Source organism: Spermophilus citellus (genome assembly GCF_964194105.1).
Source record: "Spermophilus citellus genome assembly, chromosome: 15".
NCBI lineage: Eukaryota > Metazoa > Chordata > Mammalia > Rodentia > Sciuridae > Spermophilus > Spermophilus citellus.
Window position 1 is genome coordinate 91,091,233 of NC_138195.1, and position 25,305 is coordinate 91,116,537.

General features: G+C 49.8%; 1 protein-coding gene across 15 annotated transcripts in view; it reads right to left on the reverse strand.

Annotated features, from left to right (window-relative positions):
• Positions 1-25,305, reverse strand: part of CTBP2 (C-terminal binding protein 2) — a 133,266-nt gene that overhangs the window by 80,108 nt on the left and 27,853 nt on the right. For 9 of the 15 annotated variants that reach the window (XM_081267422.1, XM_081267413.1, XM_081267423.1 and 6 more), the window contains one exon: positions 10,045-10,148. The exons of 2 other annotated variants lie outside the window; for them this stretch is intronic. The gene's annotated coding sequence lies outside the window, so the exon portion shown is untranslated. Of the gene's footprint in view, positions 1-10,044; positions 10,149-10,755; positions 10,919-19,351; positions 19,489-25,305 lie in introns of those variants that run through there. 4 more of the 15 variants (XM_081267415.1, XM_081267424.1, XM_081267418.1 and 1 more) reach the window with 2 other exon arrangements.

Below are 25,305 nucleotides of genomic sequence, written 5' to 3' on the forward strand. Positions count from 1 at the left end.
TGGGTGGGTTGGGGGTGGGTTGGGGGGTGGCTGTAAGGCGGACAGACAGAGCAAGGACATTATTCTGAAACTTTAGGCATTGTTCTTACTTGGGTGTCTAGCAATGGCCCTGGGGAGAGGGGTAAAGGAGATAAGGGCAAAAGGAATACCAGCAAGAATAACAGGCAAAACCAAAATTCAGTTAATAGATGCAGAATTGTCCTTCTCCCCATTCTTGCAGAATTCTCTTCCTAGATTGCAAATCAAAATCTGCATTTAAATAGAATCTTTTTAATGTAGAAAAGAGGAAGCCCTAGGGTACAAAGGTATTGCATTCAATATCTATGGGCACAACATTGCATTTTAAACGAGATGCCGCATTTTGAAATTTACTGAATATATTATGCACTCCAAAATTGTCTTGTTATTACTATTTTTACTAAATTCTCCTTTCTTAATGGGTTATGTTTCTTTTACAGCTAGGACTGTTAATAAAAGTAATGTGATATTACATCATTCTATCAATTTCATCGAGAAAGGACTACAGGGTACTGGATCTCAAAAGCTGTGGGCTCTGATAATTCCAGCCATTATTCAGTGTGAGATTCAAACAGTCTGAATTCATTAACATTGGTTGTTACAAATCTGCATTTTTAGACTTTGCCATAAAATGCAGCAGTCCAAACCCAGTGACCTGAATCTAACAGCCTTTCACGTGAAGTGGTCGCGTTCACCAGCTTCTGTCGTGGCTCTAGGGATAAAGCCCCATGTCCTCTCCTCTCCCTGGATGGACAGAGATGGGAGTGATGTGGGTCCCAGGCCTGCTGTGGTCTGAAGGTGTCCCTCACAGCACCAGGTGGACACAGTACCCAGACTCAAGTGCTGATGGTTCCTGGAATTGGGCACTTTAGTGGGTACGCAGGACTGGGTGAGGCTGTGGTCCTTGGTGGCTCTAAGCCTTGCCCATTCTCACAGGTCCTCTGCTGACAATGTTTGGGCAACTGCGAAGATCTTGTTGCATCAGCAGGAGAGTGGGGTGGAGGCCCATTATTAGACAGGTAGGGTCCAGCAAATGCACACACCTGGGTACAGAACAGGCGATTTGGGCACAGCCGCCTGGCACCAGCACTTCACCTTTGCTGGGATTCCACAATATTTCCTTCCCAAAGTAGGTGAGAACTGGGATCCAACACAGGACCTTGGGGAAAGGCTTCCTGCTCGGTGAAAAACCATCAGCACCAGGCTGGTAGGAAGTGGGTACATCCCAGTCCCAGAAGGAAAATGGAACCTTCAGAACCACCAAAGGTAGGTGAAGCTGGGGAAGGCAGATGAGAGCTCTCCTCTGTCACATCTACTAACCGCTCATGCTAACACAGACCACGGTGCTGCCCTGATGAAAGGCACCCTTCCTTCCTGCCAGCTTGGGATGGGCCCCATGCAGAGCCTGCGCTGTCAGCATTGGTGCTGCAGCCATTCCTCCGTGCACACGGCAAACCAGGGCCTTGCTAAGCCCTCTCCAGTGTGTTGGATGGGCACAACTGAGGTTATACACCGTCATTAACCCCATCCTGTGGCACAGAAAGTTTGTTTTCCGAGGTCAGTGGCATCAGAAGCAGCAAGGGTCCAGTGGCAAGAGCATCTTGTGATCCTGCCATCAAGATTCTGCTCTGTCCACCGTCAAGCCCTGGGCATTATGATCGCCACTGTTCCCATTCGAACACAGAAGGAGCCAAAGCCATGGGGCTACTGATGGGAGCCACTGTCATGAGCAATGCCATGAAGAGGAGCCAAGCCGCTTCCTGGCCACGCCTACCGCAGCATCAATCTGCTCCGTTCCAACAGGAGCACAGAAGTCTTTCCTTTCCGGCCTTGAACAGGCCTTGCAATGCTGCCCTTACGCCTGTGGCAGATCAGAGCACAAATCAATATGGATGCTCCTTCCTGGAGGAAGCTGCAGCCCGGCGTCGTGGTTTAGAGGTCATCTTCTGCTGTAATTAGGGAGCGGCAGCGAGTGGCAATTGAATTATGAGAAGCTGGAGCACTGTATACGCATCCGAGTGAGGGGCTGGGACTATCAGTTACACGCACAGCAGCACCAGCTGCCGGGCCTCTGGAGGCAAGGTGAGGCAAGCAGCTGCTGAGCTGGACCCACGGGCGGAATTTGAATCACAGGCCACCTAAGCATTGGTGCCAATGGATCTGGGGCTTTGGGACTTGGGGAACCAGTTGGACCTTTGTGCCATCCTTATGGTCACAGCTTGATGGACCAGCGCAACTGACCAGCGCATGTGCCCCCTCACCTACATGGCTGGCACAGGCGGGGCAACCCCAGATGATGAGAGAATGCAGCCAGGTGCCCTCGCCACACAGGGCTCAGATTCCCCACTCCACCTGCATGTAGGAGAGCCAGGCACATGCCTTTGCCTTCCCGTGGAGGAAGGCTCCAGAACACGGCTTTGTTATTTCGGAACATGTACACTCCCCTGGACAGGTAGTACCACGTGCTGGTTTGCCTTCTGTCTGTGGAAAACACTCCAGGCTACCACAGAGCAAGGCAGCCCTCCCGACAGATGCTGGGATGGGCTCCTGCCTGCACCCAGCCCACTCCACCCCCCCACCGGCAGCACTGAAGCCCAGATTTACTCCTTCAAAAAATACTTGGGGGCACCTGCACTGTTAAGCTCCCCCAACAGAAAATTATGGAGATCATAAGTGCAACGGGCACAGGTCTGCCTTGGAGGGCTTGCAAAAATCACTCTAGAAGGTTCTACGTTACCAGAACTCTACCCCCTAATCCATTAATCTTACCTGAAGCTCAGGAGAACCCAGTCAAACACAACAAAATCCAGCTATGGGCTCTCATGGGACATGAGGCCACTTTCCTGCACTCAGGGCACATGAGCAAGGGCCTGAGCAAGTGAGGTGGGTGGGGGCGCCCAGGCAGAGATCGAAGGATGCACGGAGAGGCCAATCCCAGGGTTCCTGGTGCAGCCAGAGACAGAGAGGAAGCCAAGTGTCCAGGAGCACTGGAGTCGAGGTCTCCTAGGACAGAGACCCCGTCTCTTCTCCGCCCATCTAGTCCTGTATTCTGGGAGGCCCATCTAGTCCTGTATTCTGGGAGGCCCATCTAGTCCTGTATTCTGGGAGGCCCATCTAGTCCTGTATTCTGGGAGGCCCATCTAGTCCTGTATTCTGGGAGGCCCATCTAGTCCTGTATTCTGGGAGGCCCATCTAGTCCTGTATTCTGGGAGGCCCATCTAGTCCTGTATTCTGGGAGGCCCATCTAGTCCTGTATTCTGGGAGGCCCATCTAGTCCTGTATTCTGGGAGGCCCATCTAGTCCTGTATTCTGGGAGGCCCATCTAGTCCTGTATTCTGGGAGGCCCATCTAGTCCTGTATTCTGGGAGGCCCATGTTGTGGAAATGAACCACTTTCGGTCAGCACGGGGCAGGACACCATCACTGTGAGTGAGCCCTTGGCCACAGCCTCTCCCTGGGAGAGAGGCACCCGTCCCCAGCTCTGGGACCCTGTCTAAGGCCCAGTCCTATAGACCTGCCTCCCCAGGCCCCAGAGGGAGCCATCAGCGGGCGGGCTGCCAGCTCCAGCTCAATTCTCAAGGAGCTACAGGGTCTGCCCCATGCAGGATGGTTTCCATCGAGTTAAAGGCCCTATGGCTGAATGGAAGAGGGAAGGCAACCACAGGTAGAACAGGTGTCGTTACCAGTGACAGGACCAGATAGATGCCTCACCACCAGCCTCGTTTTCTACAAAACTATGTCGAAAGACAGCAAAACGCAGTTCTGAGAAGCCCAGGCCCTCTCCAAGCAATCCAGCTGGAAGTCCACAGGGACACCCGATTCACCAGCCCAAGAATGGACGAAGGGGAGGGTCCTGCGTGGGAGCCAGTTACCGAGTACATGGATAGAGAAATGGAAATTCAGCACTGTAGTCGGATGCGCTGAACTGCTATTTGTTCACGGGTTATGTTTTTTTATCCTTACACATTAACATTTTTTTCCCTAATGTTCTATCTTTTTGCCATATATAATTAATTTTAACAGCCTCTGCAACTTACCCCACAGGTTGTTTCTGTTTCTTTTAAATAGTGTACCGCTGAGAAATTGATTTGTTTGCGCCGCGTGCCTAAAGAAACCACATTATGAAATATGTATAAATGTCACTGTTTGGGCCGTTTCTCAGGATAAATACAGAAGAACATCCCACTTTACTCCTTACATGGGAGTCCGCTTGAAGAAGAGGTTCTCATGGATCACCCATGTTCCCACACACAGAAACCAGTGAATTAGGCAGCATTTTCTTTTAAAACCTGCTATTTATCCTTAACTGGTATGAGTCTGGGGAATTATCTTAATTGCTACATGGAAAGAATGAATTGCAAAAGCGTTCAGTTAACCAAGACTTTATTTGTAACAGCTTGGGGCCAGGTGGGAGTTGCCAAGTTTGCCAAAAATAAATGAAATCAATCAATAAATAAAGCAAACCTGTTCTATTGGTGTCAGGTAGATGCCAGAGAAGGAGGAAACACAGGCAGCAGCACCCATCTTTCTGCACCAGATAAAAACACCAGGCTGGGGACCCACTTTCTACGAGGGCCCTTTCCTAGAACGTTAGTTGAGAAAATACATTCAGGTTTTTGCTCTTCAAGCAATACTGAAATTAGGAGTAGAAATGTCACTGTGACGAATTCTGAAAGTACCTGGGTACTTTCCTATCATGTGGGCTGGTTGAGGCCAAATCCCCTTTCTAGCACTGTCTGGATTACTCGTGAGTTGCTGCAAGCTCACAGTTACGCCCTTTACACCTGAACCTGGGCAAATCCCTGGAATTTCAGTGAGGTGATGGACGCCCCCCCCCCCGCCCACACACACACACACACATACACGAAAAACCAAGTACGACTGCCTAAAAACAAGGCCATGCTTAAAAGAAAAGACGCTACTGGTCTTCCACACTCTATGAGCAGTCATAAAACCAGGAATGGTAACACACAACCACTACACAAAAATGCCTGCGGAAAGACAAATCCCTTTCCTCTGCCATTAATCATCACACCCAGGAACTTGACTCCAGATCCAACATTTTTAACAAGAAAGCTCATTTCCCTGCCTCCTCATTTACACACCAACATGTGCACCCTAAACCTCCTCAAACTTCAATTTCACCCTAAACACAAAACTCTCTTTCAACACAGTAGGACCCTCACCCTGTTGCACCCATCTATTCCCACTCTCCCCTGCTCCAGCAGGCTCACTCCGAGCCTCAGAGGCCCAAGGCCCGTGCTTGGTCACTGACGTTGGCCTCTGGTTGTCCCACAGGATGGGGTCGTGGTTCCTGGGTGCAGTGGGAAGACCAGCGCTGGGGCAGAAGCAGTCTACAGTCATCCCCACTTTGCATGACCAACACTATTCTCCAAGCTTGGGGTGGAGACCAATGCCAGACACTCGAGAAAGACTTCCAAGCACATCTAGACCAGGGAAGTTGGTCACCGAGGGTCCTTGATATTGTTGACACAGCAAGTCACACCACCTCAGTGTTTCTGTAGGCTCCCACCAGGCAGGGGAGCAGGAGAAACCTAGGTTTGGGGGTACACCAGCAATACCTGAATCCTAGGTGTACAGAAAGGTCCCAGGTACTGAGAGGAGGATCTGAGCACCTAGCTCCTCACACAGGAAATGGGGATCTTAGCCCAGGTGCCAAAGACCTGGGAGGGTGGGCCACACACCCACACTTTCCAGCATGGCATCCAAATCGGGTGCTTGACAGTGATGTGCACGAAGTCCCCCAAGGAGCCAGAGGCCAGCGGGCTTGCCACCCTTTCTGAAGCACTGCTCAGAGCCACCTGTCGCAAGGAGGGCCCTGCAGTGGGACACTCACCCTAGCAGGGAACCTCAGAAAGCACAGGTAGGCTTCTGCTGCAAGGGTGACAATGAAAATTGAGACCTTCCGTTTCACTCTGCTCCTCCTGACTTTGGTTGGAACCAGCAGCCGGGGTGGGTGGGTGTCCTCTATAAACAGAGCAGAAGATCAAGCCCACCGGGAGCAGCCAGGGCTGATCCACCAGACCTGGAGAATAACGGGAGATTGGACTACGGTGGCTCTAGTGTACTCAGGAAGCAATGCTAGGACTCAGAGTCTCAGGAGGAATGCAGGCTGCGGCCACACCTTCCATGTATGCTCGGGGGCTGAGAATGGCAATGGAGTGCTCAGATTCTGAGGCACAACCCACATCCTTTACTACAGGCCCAGGAGTAAAATCCATCCAAACAAGACCCAGAATTTCAAAGGGACCCTTTGCTCCTCAGAGAGGGCAGGCCAGGGTGGCCAGGGCTCTGCAGCATGGCTGCAGGCTCTGCCTCAGCCTGCTGACTGCTTCTCATCTTGACAGTCTCCCAGAGGTGAAAGGCCCCAGGACCATCCTCTGACCTGTGATTTCCAACATAGGCAGTTGTGCCTCTGGCCTAAACATTGGATCACTCGCCCCCAGGTGGACATACTGGCTGACATTGAGCACCCAGAAGGCCCTGGGAGGCTGCAACACTGGGACCACAGTGCCCATGGCCAGACACCACACGGCTCCACAGTCCACGCCACCAGGTCCTGAGGTTTAGGTACTGTGTCTGGAATAAGAGTGTTGTACTTTGCCTTCCATTTTATCATGTCTGTTCTGCCAGAAACGGGTCAGAGATCCTGACTAGGGAGAAGACCTTGGCTGGCACTGCAGAGCTCCCGCTTCAGACGGTCAGTACAGCCTGGGTCCCTGACAAGGAAGGGCAAGGTCTCCCACCACCACACACCAAGTGACCCTCAGATTGCCACCTCCAGGGTCCTTGTTAGGCAGGTCAAGCTTCCACGTTATTATTGCAATCTCTCAGAGCCCTCAGTGTGCACAGGCCGCCAGACGCACCGTCACGTTGTGCGTTTGCGAAACCACAGCCAGCATCAGCCCACCATCACTTGACATAAAGGCAAAGGGCTGTGACTTGCCTTCACTCACTCACAGACGTTCAGCCAAAGGGGCTTCTTTTTCTCTGACACTCGAGTTAAAATTACAAGATAACTAGATGGCTGCACAGAGCACAGCTTAATGACAACAGCATAATAGAAACCACAACACAGGCGAAGTGATGAGAAAGTTAACTCCCGTTCCCGAGTAGCCAGCAAGATACAGGGCACACTGGGTCTTCACTGCACAACCGACTGCAGAGAGAACAGCAGTTAAAGAGGACAAAATGTGACAGGTCTGAATTCAGCACGCTGCCCTTCATTATAAATCACAAGATGAGCCTTCCTTGGGACAAGAAAGCTGACCTGTTTAATGAAAGTTTTCATAAAAGGCCACAAACCAAAATATGAAGCCTGGTGCAACAGAAATCTAATGCTATTAAATTAGGACATGCTCAAAACCACCAAGAATGACAAAAATGACATAAAAATGGTTCTAGTGCCTCGCATGTTTGCCATTCTGAATTCATGACTTTGATGGAGTTGTGGATGTTTTCATTGGCCTCCTTCTGGGTCTCCATCAGGGATCTCAACAAAGGAGTTGAAATTGTCATGCGGTCCTTTAGGAGACAATTTAGTAGCCGAGGTGTTACTGTACTTCGACTACAGGTAGGTGGAGGGAGTGGCTGCCCACAGAGTGGGGTACATCCTACTGGGCATGACACCATGCTGTAGAGCACACTCAGGCTTCCTGGAGACGTGAGAACATCATTCTGAGGGGTTTGCAAGTGTAGTCAGGGGAGAAGGTCAGCCCTGGCATGGGGGCAGCAAGGCAACCTGTGTGCAGACTTTGGAGATCACAAGGTACCATCTCAGCACAGTGGCCAAGCTCCAATGAGGGCCAGCTCCATGACTGCTTGTCCAAAGGGCCATCCAAAACTCTTAGTCAGGTCAGGCATCCCTGGAATCCCAGCAAGTTGGGAGGCTGAGGCAGGAGGATCAGCAAGTTCAAGTCAGCCTGGGCAACTTAGGAAGATGCAGTCTCAAAACAAAAAGGGCTGGGGTGTAGCTCAGCAGAGAGTGCTTGCCCAGCTTGGGCAAGGCCGTGGATTCCATCCCCAACAGGGGGGTGGGGGGGGGGGTAGCAACAACAAAAAGCTTATTCAGAAGTATGCCAGAAACCCAGGTGTGCTTGTAAGCACTGTACAGGCTGTGTCGAGGCACACTCGGGGCTCAAGAAGCATCTGCTAACAAATGTTGGGACCTCATTCTGATACTGGATGCATTGGTAGAATAATTCTTTTCCTCCGAGATGGGGACCAGTGCTAAGCAGGGTCGTGAAGTGGCTCCAACTTGAGTCAAATGAGGATGCCATCATTCACACATGTATTTTAAAAGTACATTTTGTCCTTTTCTGCATCCTTTAGGCGAAATGAGTTCACAGCCCCAGCCCGAGTACCCATGAACACCCAGGACTTTCCTCGGCAGTGCTGGCTCTCCAGGGGGGCACACCCGGGTGAGCGCAGGCAGGAGTCAGGCACTGCCGGTGCTGGCCCACGGCCTGGTCCCCTCAGCAGACCTGCCCGTGACACCTCCAGTCCCAGCACTGGGCACAGGAATTCAGGCATGCCAACCCAGAGGACTGTGCCTCTGCCTGGGAATGCCGGGAAGGTGCTACGAGGGATAACGGGAGCCAGAGGAAAAGGCACACGTTGGCCTTGAATGGCAAACTGGATGGCGACACCACAATGTCCTCGTGTTCCCCTGGAGAGGCCCCAGTGACCCTTCGCTGTTCTAAGCTGCCTAAGGGCTCCCTCTGGAAAGTACCTGAACATGAGGGCCACCTCTGCCGTGATGGCTTTTGCCCTGCAAACCTCGTCTAAGCATTCCTGGGGAAGGTCTCCGAGTCTCCAGGTCAAATTAAATCCTGGAGACCATCTTGGCCCACCTACTCAACTGACAAAGAAAGGTTCTATCACATGACCAGAGGAGGCCAGGCTCCCTGCTCAAGGTCATCATCCTGCTGGCCCATCTGTAGGCGTAGGCTGGGGGCAGTGGCCTTGCCCTCCACCCGTCTCTACCACTTGAAAACGAGGAAGACAGCTGGCAAGACCTTCCCAGTCCCGACCCACTGTCTGCTGTGCTCAACCTGACAGCTCAGCCCCCCAGCGGCTCATCCCACCACACGGGACTTCAAGTTGCTAATGGCCTCCACCAACTCAGGAGGCCAGACCCTCCTCCTGGCCAGCTCCAGCGTTCTCCTGTTGGACACCAAGTAAACTGGCTTAGACTTTTCTTGCTTTTGAATGACACTGTTCATTCAAGGATAGAAGAGGGCTTTTTAAAAAGGTAGGAGAAGGGGGAAAAAAAATCAATCCCAAAGATGTTGCCACTTGGAGATCTTGAGTAAGACCCACATCTTGTGTGAATGGTTAAAGGCATGTTAAAACTAAACTCCAAACCCCAAACCTTGCAGCAGGTGCAGTCTGATCTGTTATCAATCAATATTCTCTCTACCACACTCCAAAAGAGTGTGGGCAGAATTGAATGCTCTCTCTTGCCTATACCCAAATTCCCAATCAACTCCCCCAGAAAAAAACATCCTGTGTTAAGACAGCCCAGAGGTTTAGCAAGTCTGAACATCTAAGCTGATTCGAGAGTTGCCCTCACCAGCAAGCTGCTTTCTTTATAAAATGTCCATTTAACTGTTTTACAAGGGGCTGGGGTGGCAAGAAACCATCTCCCTAATTCATTTTTACTCTTTTTAATTAATACATCAAGAAGTCCTACCACTGTTTCCACCCTGACTTGAGTTCCCTTGTAGTATAATTTCCGTTGACTTATCTCTATAGCAGCAGCAGCAGCAATCACTTTACGCTGAACTGTACTGCTTCAGAGTTAATTACATGTATTTTGCTTTTGATAAATGAAAATACCAGATGCAATTAATTGAAAGACAATCAATATGATCCTGCTATTAGACATCCCGGTGATACATCCAGAGGCTGCCGCGATCCATAGTCATCAACTAATTGAAAACACGTTCCAAAGGGGGTTTTAGAAAACTGAACTTTTACCTGGAGATGTTTTACAATAACTCACCAATATAAATCTGTCTGCAAATTCTACAGTTCACGCGACGGGCTGTCCGTCTTCTTAAGGGGATACAGCTTCATTGGCTCAAAACCATTTAAGGTGGTGAAACCCTGAAAGCAAAATGAATCAAATCAGTGAGGCTGAAGCAGGGGTGTTGTTTACATCTTAGCCAGCCTTTAATTGCATCTTCCAATGCTTTCGACTCTACGCTACCGAGGTTATTAAATGGTTTCATTAAAAATACTATTTGTCTTGCTGCAGTCACACACCAGATCAAATCAACCAGTAGAGCCCCAGAAAAAATGGACTCTTTCCATCTACCGTGACATGAAGCCAGGAGGGCAAGACCAGAAGTCCAGGTTGTGTCATCGCCAGGAAAATGTCATTTAGCTTTCTTTACATCTCCAATTGGCAAGCAAAGGGACCAAACAATCAATACCTTCAAGCAAAAAGTATTACCAACTGTTTTGAGAAATGCAGAATTATGGAGCACAATTCATAAGCCCATGGTTTCTCAGTGCTATTAGCATAAATGCTGACAACCGTTAATCTACTGTAAGTCTGATGAACGGTTGCAGTTGTCCATTAATAGAAGGTCATTTTAACTTACTACTGGAATTGATTACTCAGTTAAGAATTCAATCCTAATGTTCAATAAAATCGCACTTTCTTAGCAAATGCAGTATGAAGTGAGGTGACGCATTAAACAGCACTCACATTTATTTCACTGTACTGGAGGAGAGAGGAAATAGATGGTACCATTCATGTCATCTGAACCACTTCCTACACACACAGAGCTGCAGGAGGAGAGAGCACCTCCTGGGGTTGACAGAAAAGGCAAAGGTCCGGGCAGCGGCATGGCCAGGGGGCTGTTCTATGGCTTTGCAATGAAGAAAGAACTTTTCAACATGGGTATTGCTATTCAACAGGAGGGTCCACACAGCAAGGTGACCCTTCTCCAGCCTCAGGAGAAAGGACAGGACTGTCACAGCCAGTCCTAGCCATGCCCCACCCCAACTTCCTTACAACCAAGACACACAAAATGCCATATATCACCATGACCAGCTCTAGCTACACTCCAACTTTCCAATCATTCACATCTCAGGAAGCTATGGATTCCTAATAGTTCTCATGTAAAACAGAGGCTGAGCCCTAGGACCCAATCCTGTTTAAAAAAAAAAAAAAAAAAAACCATACAGGAAGTCACAAAGAAGGACCACAGGACCTCCCAGGTCCTCCACCCACTTCAAAAGAAAACCAGGATCCCGTGTTCACCTCACTACTTCACTTTAGGAGTGGGGCTTTGGAGTGAGACCGCCAGCTCCACTCCACAAGAAAGCCCAGGGCAGGAAGGCCTCCAAGGAACCATCCCTCGGAGGCTCGAAGCCCTGCATAAACCCCAAGTCCTCCCACCTACTTTACTCCATCTCTGTCAATCCATGCCACATGAATAGCGGTTACCCTGTACTTCTTAAAAGCTGTACAATTTTTTATTATTGTGCTGCGTTTTATATTGGGAGGCTCCCCCCCAACAACCATTTTCAATCTGAGATGGGTTAAATCCACAAATGCTGACTTTGTAGACATGGAGGGTTAGTGGTACTTGGGCAAAGAGTGACCTCTATCCCCAAAGTTATCACCCAAGATTAAGAAAGACCTCATGGTCCTAGGCACTGCACATGGCATTATAACCCCCAAGTCTACAATTTAAAGAAAGTAGGGACAAAGCAGACATCCCAGCCTTTTAACATGAGAAGAAGGGAGGGACTAGCACAGACTTTCAGTAGTCCCCAAACCTATAATGACACAATCACCAAGAGCCAAGGAGCCATCTCCCGTTAAAAACAAAAACAACTGATACTGGAAATTAAAGCCAGGGCCTTGTGCATGCTAGGCAAGCTCTATCACTGAGCTACATTCCCTTTTTATTTTTTTGGTCTTGCTAAGTTGCCTGGGCTGGTTTCGAACTTGCTATCCTCCCACCTCAGCCTCCAGAGTGACCAGGATTACAGGTGTGCACCCCCATGCCCAAGGAACCAGGTGGGGGAGCTTCTCTAGAGAACTTCTCTCCACACTCCCAAGCGCTTCTCAAAGGTATCTTCTGTTACTGCTTCCCTTCCAGGCTGCTATATACCCTGCCCATCTCCAAGTCTCTAAATGTTAAAACACCTTGATCACATTTTATTCATCTCTGGAACACAAGAGGAAATCAAAGATTTAGTTAATTGTGTAACAGAATTTATATTCCCTGCTAAGTACTACTTGTCCTAATTGGCGAGGGACTCTTTCTTTTTCCAGAGTTTTGCACAAGAGACAAAAATGTTCACTGATGCACAAACATGAAATCAGTTGTCAAAAATGTAAGGAAGTTGTCCCTTTTGGAAAGGAGGAAAAGAAATTGGGGGAAGATTTAGTGATTTTGTAAATTACTTCTTGATTTTAAACAAAGGTCTGAGGACAAACAAAATAACATGGTAACATCTACCTAATCTTGGTGTTGGGCACAGGCTCTTACTTGAGATCTCCACAGTGAAGATAATTACACAGGAAGCACAGCTGTACCTGGAGAAGGCTTCCAGAGAGGTGGCATGCCACAGAACTTCAAACTGGGGGATTCGGGGAAGCCTGTGGACTGCCAAGTGAACAGTGACGGCTTATTTAGTGGGTTAGGAACATGAAAAGACTTGGAAGACTGTCAGAATCTTTAAAGCAAGTGCCCATTGTTACTTGAAGGTCGAAAGAAGTACTTTAAAAGACTGCAGCTACAGAAAAGCTAAAAATTCAAAAATACTTGTTTCGGCAGATACTTGCTGACAGTGCAGCGTGGAGGTGTACCCCGAGGACTTGCCAGGGGAAATTTTCTTGGCAGGATTTCTCTAAGAACTTCCAGGAGGATACAACCAGATGCAGAAATGACTTAGCTGATTAAGATCACCTCTGTTCCCCATGCAGCAGCTGTAGGAGCCCCAGGAGCAGGGCATCTGAATGCCAGTCAGCATAGCCACCACATCTAGGTTAACTGGGCTGAGCCACCACATCTAGGTTAACTGGGCTGCTTCTGGCAGAGAGGTTCTGCCTTTGGCTTATGCCACCCACCTGGGGGATCTACTAAACATCCTTTGGCCTGATGTGCTCCCCCCCCACACACCCAGGCAGGGCAGAGGCGCTGACGGGCACAGGCATCCTGGGAGAGGAAGGAGCACCAGGGAAGGAGTTGGAGCCAGCAGAGCTGCTGGGTTTCTAACTTGTTCTTTAACAAAGTCAGGTATAAGAAAAACTGCATTCTAGGTGGAGAGAGAATAAATATTCTTTTCTGAAACTCAGTGAAATTAGCACCTTGGGAAACCTGCAAGAGCTCGTGAGGAGCCTAAGCAGATCTTGAAAAGGGACTGAAAGGCTCTGCTTGCTCATTCCACAAGGGCAGGTCCTGTCCAGGAACTTAGGCCATCCTGCAGAATGGCTTCTGGGCTCTGCACGGCACTGGAGGGCAGCCACTCACCACCCAGCCATAGACAGTGGAGAGGGCATGCAGGCGGCTCGGCCCACCTGGCATGAGCACTGTTCAGAGTGCCCACCTACCTGCACCTACTCGGCACAGGGGATTTCTGGAGCTACTTCTCCCAACAAAGGCTTGGGTAGGCTGGCTCTTCTCAGCATGCGGGGCTTTCCTGAAACCTACTTGGATTCTTTGTCCAGACCGAGTTGCTGAGGCTTTCCAATACCCATCTACGGTCCCCGAGGCTGAGTCACACTGGCCAGTGAGCAGAGCACAGCTCAGCTTGGGCAGTTATCAGGAGGAAGGTCTTTAAGAGGCAATGTGGACAGAAGGAGGTGGCCCATTTGACCTGCTCATGGCTTCCCTGAGACCCTCACAGATCCAAGGGCCCAGGCATCTTTTACTATTTAAACCAGACAGGAGTTCAAAAAGTCATCCCTTAGGCAGTACAAAGTTACCACAAGAGCCTTGGAAGGGGCTCGGGGAAGAACACTGCATGCGAGGCAGGGTGGCATTCCGGTTTGGTTGGCGCACGGGGAGAACCAAGAAACTGACCCTGTCCAGTGCAGGGCAAACTGTCTGCCACATGGCACCATAGACTGACCACGGCCACTCCTATAACTTGATTTCACTGTCGCCTCATGGTAAATAAGCCATGTGGATGAACTTTGAAACAATTATCCTTTCTTGGGGGCGGGGGTCCTGAAAGCCAATTCTGTCCACAACCCTCTACAGCCATCCACCTTGGTCAAGTCGACACTTACCATGCCCCACGTCCCACCGATTAGAATTCCAGAAGGAAAATGTCCTCCAGGCAGAAACTTTACCTACACAAGCTCTTTGAGAAGTGCTTATGGAAACCTAGAGATTAAACGCACTCAGCTGGTTTTAGGTGAAGACTGGAAAGGCCCAACAGCCAGAATTTGAGAGCTCTGGTCTTGAGCACGAGGACAGCCATGGAACGCTAGAAGGCGCGACTTGGGACTCTGCCATGTTCTTAAGGAAAATAAAATAGGATAGCGCCTGGGTGTTGTCTCAGATGCAGCCAATTAACCCTGCTCTGCTCGGTCTTTCGGCTGTTGACTTGTGGACGCCACAGAGCCCAGGGCTGCCAGGCAGGCCAAGGCCAGGTGAGGGGAGAAGCTGCCTGGTGGCCGTAGCTGGGCCTCAACCCGCTGGAGCGCCCTATGCCGAGGCTCCAGGAGGGAGAAACAAATGAGGGCGTGGGAACAGCAGATGGGAGGGCTTGGCAGCACCAGAGAGGAACACGGAGCGCAAATTGATAAATGGGTGCTGCCGATCAGGGCTGGCGCTGGCCAAGTTTTGAAAGGGGGAAAAAAAGGATAGATCCATGAGCAGCAGCCCACACAATGACGTCACTCCGTGAACTCAAGCTGTGTTCCCACACCCCAACTGCCCAGCTGGCGGGAAAGCAAGAGCAGCTGCTGCGGCTGCGTGTGCTGACGGCGGCTCCCAGAGGCCTGGCCAGGCCCCAGGTCGGCCCGTAAGTGGGGGTGCCACGGGCCTATTCACAGTGGCACCTCAGCAGACCAGAGTGGCGAGGGGTGCCTGCCTACCAGAGGGACGGGCCTCCATCAACTGGCCCAGCACAAGAAAGCTTCTACCAAACTTACCAGGCTGGGGGTCCACCCCCATCCCACAGAGACCCAAAGGGGCATCGTCTCTGGCCTTTTACATCTCCAAACAGTAACCCAACCAGACAGCCACCAGGTGAGGCGCCCACACCTGTGACACGGCTGGGAACTATCTCAGAAGAAACGGAGGGCAGAGATGAGCCCAGGAGTCTACGAGAAGTCGGTGACTACTAACGAACTGGTACGTCCTGACAGGAGGTGTTTCCGAGTTCCTGCCACCAGGCCCCCAGGACACCAGTCTCAGGGAGGTGGGGTGGGGGCAAGGAGCAACAGTCAGCAGAGGGAGGGGTCTTCAACACACTAACCAGCACAAGGCGAGATGGAACCTCTGTGCCAACAAGCTTGACCCAAGAGGGGACCATCCAATAGTGGGACACTTCCTGATCTTCAGGCTCTGGAGACAGTCTACAAGGCAGACCCCTCATGCTAGTGGGAAGGGCACTGGAGGACATCTCGCAGTGGGCAACGTCTCTGGAAAGTTTAGCCCCTGCTCCACTGACCCCCAACAACAGGGGAGGAGATAATCCTCCTCTGATAAACTAGTGCTACTCAGGATACCATGTTCTACATCATACATTTTGATCTTGAAATCATGCGATTAAAAAATTTACAGACACGGGAAAAAATAACTATAGGTCAAATGGAAAACGAAATACAAAACATATTCAAATCTTATATTTAGAAATATTCTTCAGTGAATTTCACTTTCTAATATATACATATATGCATAAGAGGCAGAAAATATACCCAAAGTGTTGTTTCTCCATGCTAAGATTGAAGAGAATTTTTCAAATATATAACATAAAAATAATTTAATTTAGTTCCCCCCACCCATACTCTCCTATATTTCTCCACGTTTTACAAAGAGCATGATTTCCTTCAATCTGGAAAAGGCTGTGGGCTACTAGGTCAGGAAGCAGGACAACGCTGAAGGCGAGACACTGCCCAGGTTGCCCCTGCAGGCTCCCAGCCGGGGTGCAGCCCCAAAACATTAGCCCTCTCGTTTAACAGAAGCTTTCCTAACATGGCTACATGGACTGAAGAATCCAGAGCCCCGGAAAGAAAGGCTGAAAGAAATTCACCCTATTTTATTTCAAAGTAAATTAAAGCTTGAATTGAAAATGAAGACCATCGCTGTCCTCGAAGGCAGCAGCCTCAGAGACTGTCCTTATTAAGAGTCCATTCCCAAACCAGGTATACCAGAGGCCAGCATACAAAGTCTGTAATATCGACTCCAATGACACCCAAGGACCTAACTGAATGTTATTTCCTCTGGAAGCAACAAAACGAGTCACAGTGCCAGAGGAGTGCTATGAGACCTGGGAATGGGGTCCAGGTCACCAGCCAGGCACGGCAAGGGCAATCCCCCTTGACTCAGTCTTTTCCGTTCCCCACCAACACCCTGTCTGTCGGCAACACTTCAGTGGACCAACTGCAGATGGCAACCAGAGCAGGCTGACCTCCTCCACGTGAGGGTCCTAGATACAGATGCTGCTGTCAAATGCCCAACTGTCCCATTACCCACCTCGCCAAGTGAGCCCATCTCAGGCACCAAATGGGCTTTCCTGTTCTGTCACCTAACATCCCCCAAAAGGGCACAATGCCCAGAAGCAGGGCTGGCTTAGCAGTCTCCCTTTAGCCAAACAGCAACTAGCAAACAACAAAAACCAAAACCTGCAGAGCCCCTCCAGCAGAGGGAACCTGGGAACACTGTGAACACCGTCCGCTGATTGGAGCACACAGGAACTCACCCTGGGAGCGAGCGAGCCTGACCCAGCCTGCACACACAGCCATTACTCAGTTACATTTCAAGGACAGACACCCTTTAGCTCGGATGTTCATGAGGGCCATAATTCAGAGATGCTGTCCTCACTCACTGGACGAACATGTAAATACACATGTACTTCCAAAGCACAGTGCAGGGGAGCCTTCTGGAGGAACACAGGCGGCTGACGCAGAGCTGTGAAGGAGATTCTGGAGATCCACTCTTACTCCAGCAGCCACAGCCACGCAGGGGAGAGGGCTTCTGCCTGAAGAGCCATGGTGACACAGCCTCTGATGGCTTAGCACACGTGCCTCCACAAATATTCGTGGAGCATGACCACTAATGAACAAAGTGGACTTGATTATAAATTCATCCAAAATTGGGTTTCTTCACATATTTCAGCCAACGTGTAAAAGCACTCAGAGGAACAAAACAAGCTAAAGATGCTCTTTGCTGGTCCCTAAACCAGACAGCCCATCCTGATGCAAAGCTGCCCTGGGCATCACCCCATGGACCCCAAGCAAGCAAGGGCCCTGGAACATTCAGTCTCCATGATGGATTTCCAGCTGCCCAGAGCTTCAGTGTGAGATACTCCTCATCAGCATAGACACAAACCAGGGACACGTGCAACCTGAATGAGTCTCCAAGGGAACGAAGCTAGACAAAGCTGATCTTCAGAGGCTACGTGCTATGTGATTCCATTTGTGTAGCATTCTTTTATGACAAAAATTAAGAGCTGGAAAACAGATTAGGGGTTGCCAGGTTCAGCACTGGGAAGGGGAAAGACAATCCAACTCCCGAACTTTGAACGAGTGGGTCAGTTTCAGGTATAATGAGCCATGTGCCAGTCTAGGACTGTCCTAGTCACCTGAAGGGGGTGCAGTTACAAAAGGTTAATTGGGGACTCTTGGGGTGAATGCATACAGGAACTTACACTTGTGACAATATTGTGCAGAACTAAAGATACACCCAAGTGCATACTTGTAACACCAGGGAAATAGTATTTGAGGGTAGGAACAATGTCAATTTCCAGGTTGTTACAGTTACACAATGTTTCTTTCCACTGAGGAGCTTCAGGAGCTGAGGGATCTGTGTTTACTTCAAAATAAGAACTTTAAAGAAGTAACGAGGAAGTGGGTGCTGTTTTTTGGTTATTTGTGCAGTTTGGCTTGTGCTGACAAGTAGGGCACCTCCTTCCTTGTGGCCACCAGGAGCTGGCCTTGTTGATACTGCTAAGGCACCGGGCTGGGACAGGTGTCTTTTAGCTCCCGGGGCCCAGAAGAGCTCCCAACTCCTGAACCCTGGCCTTCTCTTGCTGACGCGGGCCAAGACGCCTGCCTGCTACTTCAGTTCTTTCCTGGGAACAGGCACAAATGCCCAGCTTGCTCTCTCCCAGCAGCTACCAGCCACCCAGGGCCACACCCGACAGATGGCGCCTTCCCTGGTAGAGCAGCCTGGGGAGGAGGAGAGAAAACCAGCCCAGGGTGTCTCCGTGCTGGGCAGGTGGGCCACTCTGGACTTCTGATCCCGCCTAGCTGAACCGAAACCTCAGGCAGCAGGCTGGAACAGGCCAGGACCATCCGGCTGACACACACAGTTGTACGCGGGGCTGGCCAGCTTCCAACAACCAGCGCGTTCAAAGAAAGTTCTAGAGCTGGGGCGTCCCAGCAGATGACCAGGATCAGGAGAGCTGCCTGCCATAGCTCTGCCCCTGCTCTTGCAGCAGCCTGGGGACCTGGCTGGTGCCTGTGGACTCCACATCAGCCTTTTGTACCAGGGGAAAGGTCCGCCGTGGGGCCGGTGCCCAGTCTGTCCTCACAGAGCCTCTGGGGCCTCCCTTTTAAGGAGAGCTGGCTTTCTCTGCCGAAGCTCCCAGTCACTCCCTGCTGATTCAAAGAATCCAAAGGAAGAAAATTACAGGAGTGCCTTCCCTATTTCTGTCTTTATTGTCTTCAGGGTTACACTTTTTCCAGTTCCCTCGACAGGAATTTATCCTCACTAACTCCCAGCAACAGCAATGAAAACACCCCCATCCCCCATTCAAATGCACACCGACATGCACACGGGTGGACAAAAACCTTTTCAATAATACTATTTTCCAGATTCAATAAACCCTTAAATGGCCATTTACTCAAAGATCTCAAACCGCTTTCAAATCAGCACTGCTCAGCTTCAAAGCTCTTGAGAAAAAAAAATAACCAGTGAATCTCCTCCACACGAATAAAAATTACATTCTACATAAATTAAATATATAATTTGATTAAACATGTTTATGTCTTTGTGATGACATTTAAAATAGAAGTAATCATTTTCTTTTTTTAAAAGAAAAACTCTTTCAAATATAATTCGAAGCTGTCAAACCAATCTTCTGCTACAGATCTTTTAAATGTCACATACCTTCAAAAGGGGATGGCAGTTTCCTTTTAAATATGCAATTCCAAACAGTGTGTTCTGAATCAAGAATGTATTAAAATACACCGCTGGCATTTATCCCGATTTAAGTATCGCCCTTTCCCCCTCCCGATTTGCTCAGAAGCATAGCACTGTGGCGTCTCTCCCCAGGACAACTCAGGGCCGTCAGTGCCACCACCGCTGGCTGTAATCACGGGGTTGAACACCAAGTCACACTCCTAACACCTTAGCGGGGGCAAAGGTGTCCTCTGCTGATTCTACCAGTTTCCCTCCCAGATGGCTTGCTGAACTCTGTGTAACCCAATTTTGGCACAGCATCAACGGCCCGATTGTAAGACAGTGTTAATCAGATGCAAGGAAAACTCGGAACTCATTCTCATAAGTCAATGACCTACATATTCAATTGCTTATTCGCCATCTCAGTAGCAAACACTGTGCTATATTTAAACGCAGAGTACAGATCTATCTTTCTTCTAAAAGGCTTAGAGAGACAGATAAGCTTACACTCCAGCCCTCCTCTCAGCACAGGGAGGGCAAATCTGTCAACATCAAATGTTTAGGGGACCCTGGAGGGAACACATTGTCTATCTCTCTGCTGTTTGGATAGAGAGGTATGAAGGGCCTTTTTTTTTTGGTAAGCAGCAAACATGAGTCAATGCTTCTATTGAACTTAAGGAGACTGAGGTAGGGTTAATGCTGCCTCCCAGCATCTGGCAAAAATATGTGGGGAGGGGTGGGGGAGCCAGACAACTTCAAGTCAGTTAAGCACAGGTAGCAAGTATACCAAGTGCCCAAAGAAGTCGAGATAGTGACAGGATGTGAATACTTCTTAACTGCAGTCCCCCGGCAGTATCTGAGTCATCTTGGAGCCAGCAGGGGCAACAGCAAAAGCAGTAGAGACCTCTTGAGATCTGGAGCAGGGAAGCACAGCTCAGGGGCTGGCTGCTCACATCTCTTGGTATCTCACCCAGATCTGATGAAGTGCGGGCATGTCGGCTCCTCACCTGGAGGTGTAGGGCAGAGCTGGACAATCAGCCCCAGGCCAAAGTAGGCACCCCCTACCTGGGAAGGGGAAGCTGCACCCAGGACCTTGCCCTGCACAACTCCAGGGAGCCTTTCACATAGTCTGTAGTGCAGAGGTGCTGGGGAGAGGGCTGGATGGGATTGCTTCAATTGAAGTTGGAATTGGTCAAGCTGGGTGGCAAATGCTGTGGGGCCAAGGGCAAGTAACTAAGCCTCTCGGAGCTGAGGCTAACTGCCACCAGGCAGAGGAGAGGAGGGATGCAGCCAGAGATGCACCAGTGTTCCATGTAAAGCCAGGCAGCCATGAAACTTAATGAGTCTCAAAAGTCACTGGGGCTTGAAGGAAATCCAGAGGGTGGAAAATTAAGAGTTGGGAAAAAGACTCTCCTCCTCTTAGGATTCAGACAAAAGTCCCTACTTGGATGGCAAACCCTGCTCCCAGGAAATGGACAGGAAGGTCCAGAAAACACTAAGGCCACACCCCACGAGCTGACACCAAAGGCAGAAAGTCACAGATGACCAGAAAGACAGGGCAGTGCAGGGTCCATGCATAGCTCTTTAAGCACTTGTTCCCTTCCCTGTGAGGCCAGATGTACTTGCTCTCCTCTCCCTGGGCGGCCCCACGGGACTGTCACCACCTCTCGCAGGTGACAACGTTCCTTCGTGTGACCCTTACTATCCTTACTCCAGTTATTCCCAAGGTAGACACACAGCACATCCACGTACCTATGTACGCACACACAGAGGGTCCCCGAGTAATGATTTGACTTTACAATGGTGTAAAAGTGATTTGCCTTCAGTAGAAGCTGTACCTTAAACTTGAAATTTTGAACTCTTCCTGGGCTAGTGATACGTAGTTCAATCCTCTGACGTGGTGCTGGGCAGCAGGATTGGGCCTCAGCTCCCCAACAGACACGGCTGATACAAATGTTTTTTTAGAAGGGAATAGACCCACATCAACTGACAAGTCCTCCAGGTGTTTCAAGTTCTATCACAAAAGATATTCCTAGCTGAACATGGAGGCACAGGCCCATAATCCCAGCAACTCAGGACACTGAGGCAGGAGGATGGTAAGTTTGAGGCCAGCCTGAGCAACTTAGCAAGACCCTAAGCAACTTGGTAAGATCCCGTCTCAAAAAAAAAAATTTTTTTTTTTAAAGGCCCGGGACTGTGGCTCTGTGGTAAGCGCCTCTGGGTTCAATCCTGGTGTTTAAAAAAAAAAAAAATCCCTGGAAAGGCTCCTCACAGAATGGCCTCCCCTAAAATGTCCCTCTGGCCACAGGTATGGGACTACAGGCCTGGCATGTCACCAGGTCCTGGGCTGTGACAAGGCTTATAGAGCAGCTGCCATCCCTCTACACCACTCCCTATACTTACTCTTAATGACAGCTCAGTGACACATACTGGGTATCCCTAGACTCAGAGCTGCCCCCCACCCAAGACATCTCTGTCTATAGCCAAATGTCCCAAATTTGCAGTTGTTTTATTTGTATCCTTTTTTTAAAGTCAACTCTGGTCCTCATCCAATCTCATCCCTTCTTACAGCTTTTTTTTTTTTAAGTCCTCAAAGTACTTTCTCGAAAGAGGAAGGTTATAAATAAGTAAAACAGAATCCACTAAGAGGACACTCTAGGAGCCCTATAAAACACGCCTCTGAAAATAACGGCCCCAGAGAGACTTGGGTAAGCAGGCAGCAGCGACTCAAGGCTGCAAGGCCAGCTAGCCAAGGCCTGGGGCCCTGGATGGCCCAGGTCACAGTGTGGCTGAACAGGTGGCCCCTGTTCAGAACCCCTGCTTAGCCACTGTCCTCACCGCTCTGAGGCAACCTAGAAATACAAGTGCTCCCATGTAATCATCAGGGGCTCCAAGGCCAACTGTCAGTCATAATGTAAACGGTGGACAGAGATATTAAACAGATGCAGGACCACACCAAGAACCAAAGGGCCACAAGACCCTCCCTCTGGACTTACTGGTGTCAAGCTTTGTTGGAAAGCAAGGTGGCATGAGCCACAGTGGGCCAGGGACTGATACCCATTCTGAAAACTCTGACTACAGAGGAGCAGATGCCAGTTGGCTTAACAGGGAATGGGTGTGTTTTCTGGGGTGGGGAGTCCTCAGCCCACCTCCAGCATAGCAAAAAGTATAAACCCTGCACCATCTTGAGTGGTGGGAATAAGGGAGAGCACGGGGCTCCACCCACTTATACCTGCAGGAAGCCAACATTCTGATTAAAAAAAAAAAAAAAAGGTAGCTCTAAATTCCATGATTAGTCTTAGAAGATTTCATGCTTCCACCAAACAGATTTCTGGGCCATGGAATAGGTATCTATGTCCACAAAAATGTTCATAAATGGTTTGTTTTGTTTATTTATTTATTTATTTACTTATATGTGGTGCCGAGGATCGAACCCAGCACCTCATGTGTCTAGGCAAACACTCTACTGCTGAGCCCAAGCCCCAGTAGCAGTTTTATTCAGAACCCAAACCTTAAAAACAGACCAAATGTCCAAAAATAGGTGAACAGGTCAAGAGGCTAGTAAATTCGTTCAATAGAATATTACTCAGAGGTGCAGAGGAACAAGCAACCGAGATAGGTCCCCAAACGGGCTTTTACAGCTAGAAAACATTGATTGAAAAAGGCTCTAGGCAAACAGGTGTGCATGGTACATAATAAGCACATCACAGATATACACTATGAATGATGTGTGTATATCATACATTCTATGGAATTCTAGAACAGGCAAAACTAATCATACTAGAAAAATAAAACAGTGCTTGCCTGAGCTGACCATGGAGGTGGGAGAGGGGACGGCATGGACAGGACCATAGGGACTTACATGGAGTGACGGTATATCCTGTCCCTTGATGGATGGGTATAGGATGGCCAAGTGCGAGTCCCTGTTGGAACCCATGGACGGGCATACTGAAGATCACCTTGTTCCACGTCTCTTCCCAGCCAATCCCCATTGCACCCCACACTCCCCAAAAGTTTTTTTAGCTCAAAGGAAAACAAAATAAAAAGAACCACAAACAAGTGGACCTTGCTTGGGGAATGCTCCCTCCCAGGGATTTGTAGCAGGTCTTCTCTGGACTGAGGCCCACAGAACCAATTCAGCACACAGCACAGGCAACACGCGCTTCCCCAAAACACTCAGGGCTTCCAGGAGGTCAGCCATGCTCAGGACTGTGTCAAACGCAGGTGGACAGCAGGGACTCCTACACAGGAAAAGGGCCACCAGAGGACTAAACCCCCCAGGACACCGGCATCTGCAGTTCCACAGGGCTTTGAGACAGGGGAAAGGACAGCCCAAGGGTTTCTGATGCCTCCCGCCAGCCTCACCAGTGGCAGAGCAGCCTGCAGCCACAAACAGCTCCCAAAGAGCAAAACGACCACCTCAGGTCCATGTGGAAGCAAACTGCTAAGTGCCTGGTGACTTCTTAACATGGCTGCCGTCACAAGCTGCGTCCTATTAAAGTGGGGCTTCTCGATCTCAAGTTGCGTTCCCAGTGCGGGTCATGCGCAGGCTGTACTTACAAGCCTCTCTTATTACCCAAGAGGCTTTTAAAGTATTAAGTACAGAAAATGCATGCAACTCCCCAGTTAAAATAGAGCGCATGGACACTCAAAAAGGTCAAGGCAGCCTCCACTCCATTTTCATTACGGATGCTTCATCCAGATGACAGGGATGCTGCGATAAAAGCAGTTAGAGACGCCCTGACAAGGGCTAAAACCTGTGGCGGAGTCTTTGAACTGGCAGATCCTGGAAATCACCTAGCACAGACCCTCCCTCCCTCTAGAGGGAGGCAAACCCAACGGGGAGAAGAAATCGCTTGCAGTCCAAAGTGGGGGGAATTTCCTGGGCACCACTTCATTTGAATAAATTCAATGCATGTTAGCTGGGGTCCTCCAGAAACCAAAGACTTCTTCCAGAACAAAAGACTTCTTGGAGAGCCAGAGGGGGCTGGAAGGCAGAGGGAGATGACCAGGATGCCCTGCAGTACCTGAGATGGCAGGAAGGAGGAATCACCCAGCGGTCCCTGGCTGTGTGCCAGCTGTGAGTAGGGGCACAGGTTGTATGTAAACTTGGTGTTGGAGTCCAGTGTTGGGACCACCAATTACACTCCCAGAAATAGAAGGTCATGGAGGAGCATCCTCATGGCTACCACACCAGGCCAGGTCACCGCTACAACATTATACCCAAGACTTGCTTTTCAACTTCGTCACGGTTTTGATAGTTAGACTTCTAGGGCCACCTGGCAGAACCCAATGCATCTAGGTGGACATCACCGGAAGGTACGGGACTTTCATGCTGCCCCCAGTATGCGCAGAAGGGAGGAATGGGATCTCTAGGACTCAGTGAGTACATGGACATGAAGGGATGGAGAAGTGGAAGCCATGAAGCTGGGACTGGTGACAGGTGGAGGTGACACGTTCTAACGGAAGCAGAAAGTGAGACAGAAGGGGACGGGGGCTCAGAGAATTGACAAGTTAATCAACTACCCAATCTCAATGTATTAGTTAGGGTCAGACACTTTCTCTGCAAGCCTGAGCGTGTGTATCAGTTCAACACATTAGAAAAATAAAGAAAAAAAGAACAATTGTTGCTCTATGGCATGCAGATCAATTGGGTGTTCTTGATGGATGGACAACTCAGTTCCAGTGAACCAGGGCCGAGGATCCTCCTCCTTCAACTCCTGGCATTCCCTGCGCATTTCCCACATCCAGCAAAAGAAGAAAAACTGGGTAAGGCATGCTGACCTCTCAACTACTTCTGCCAGAAGTGACACATATTCCCACCCACGTTCCACTGGCAGAACCACCACGGGGCTTCTGGCTGACGCCCGGTGGGCTCATGGCCACGCCGGCAAGAAGTCCCCCAGGAGGAGGGGAGGAGCGAAGGGTGTTGGCTCCTTTGT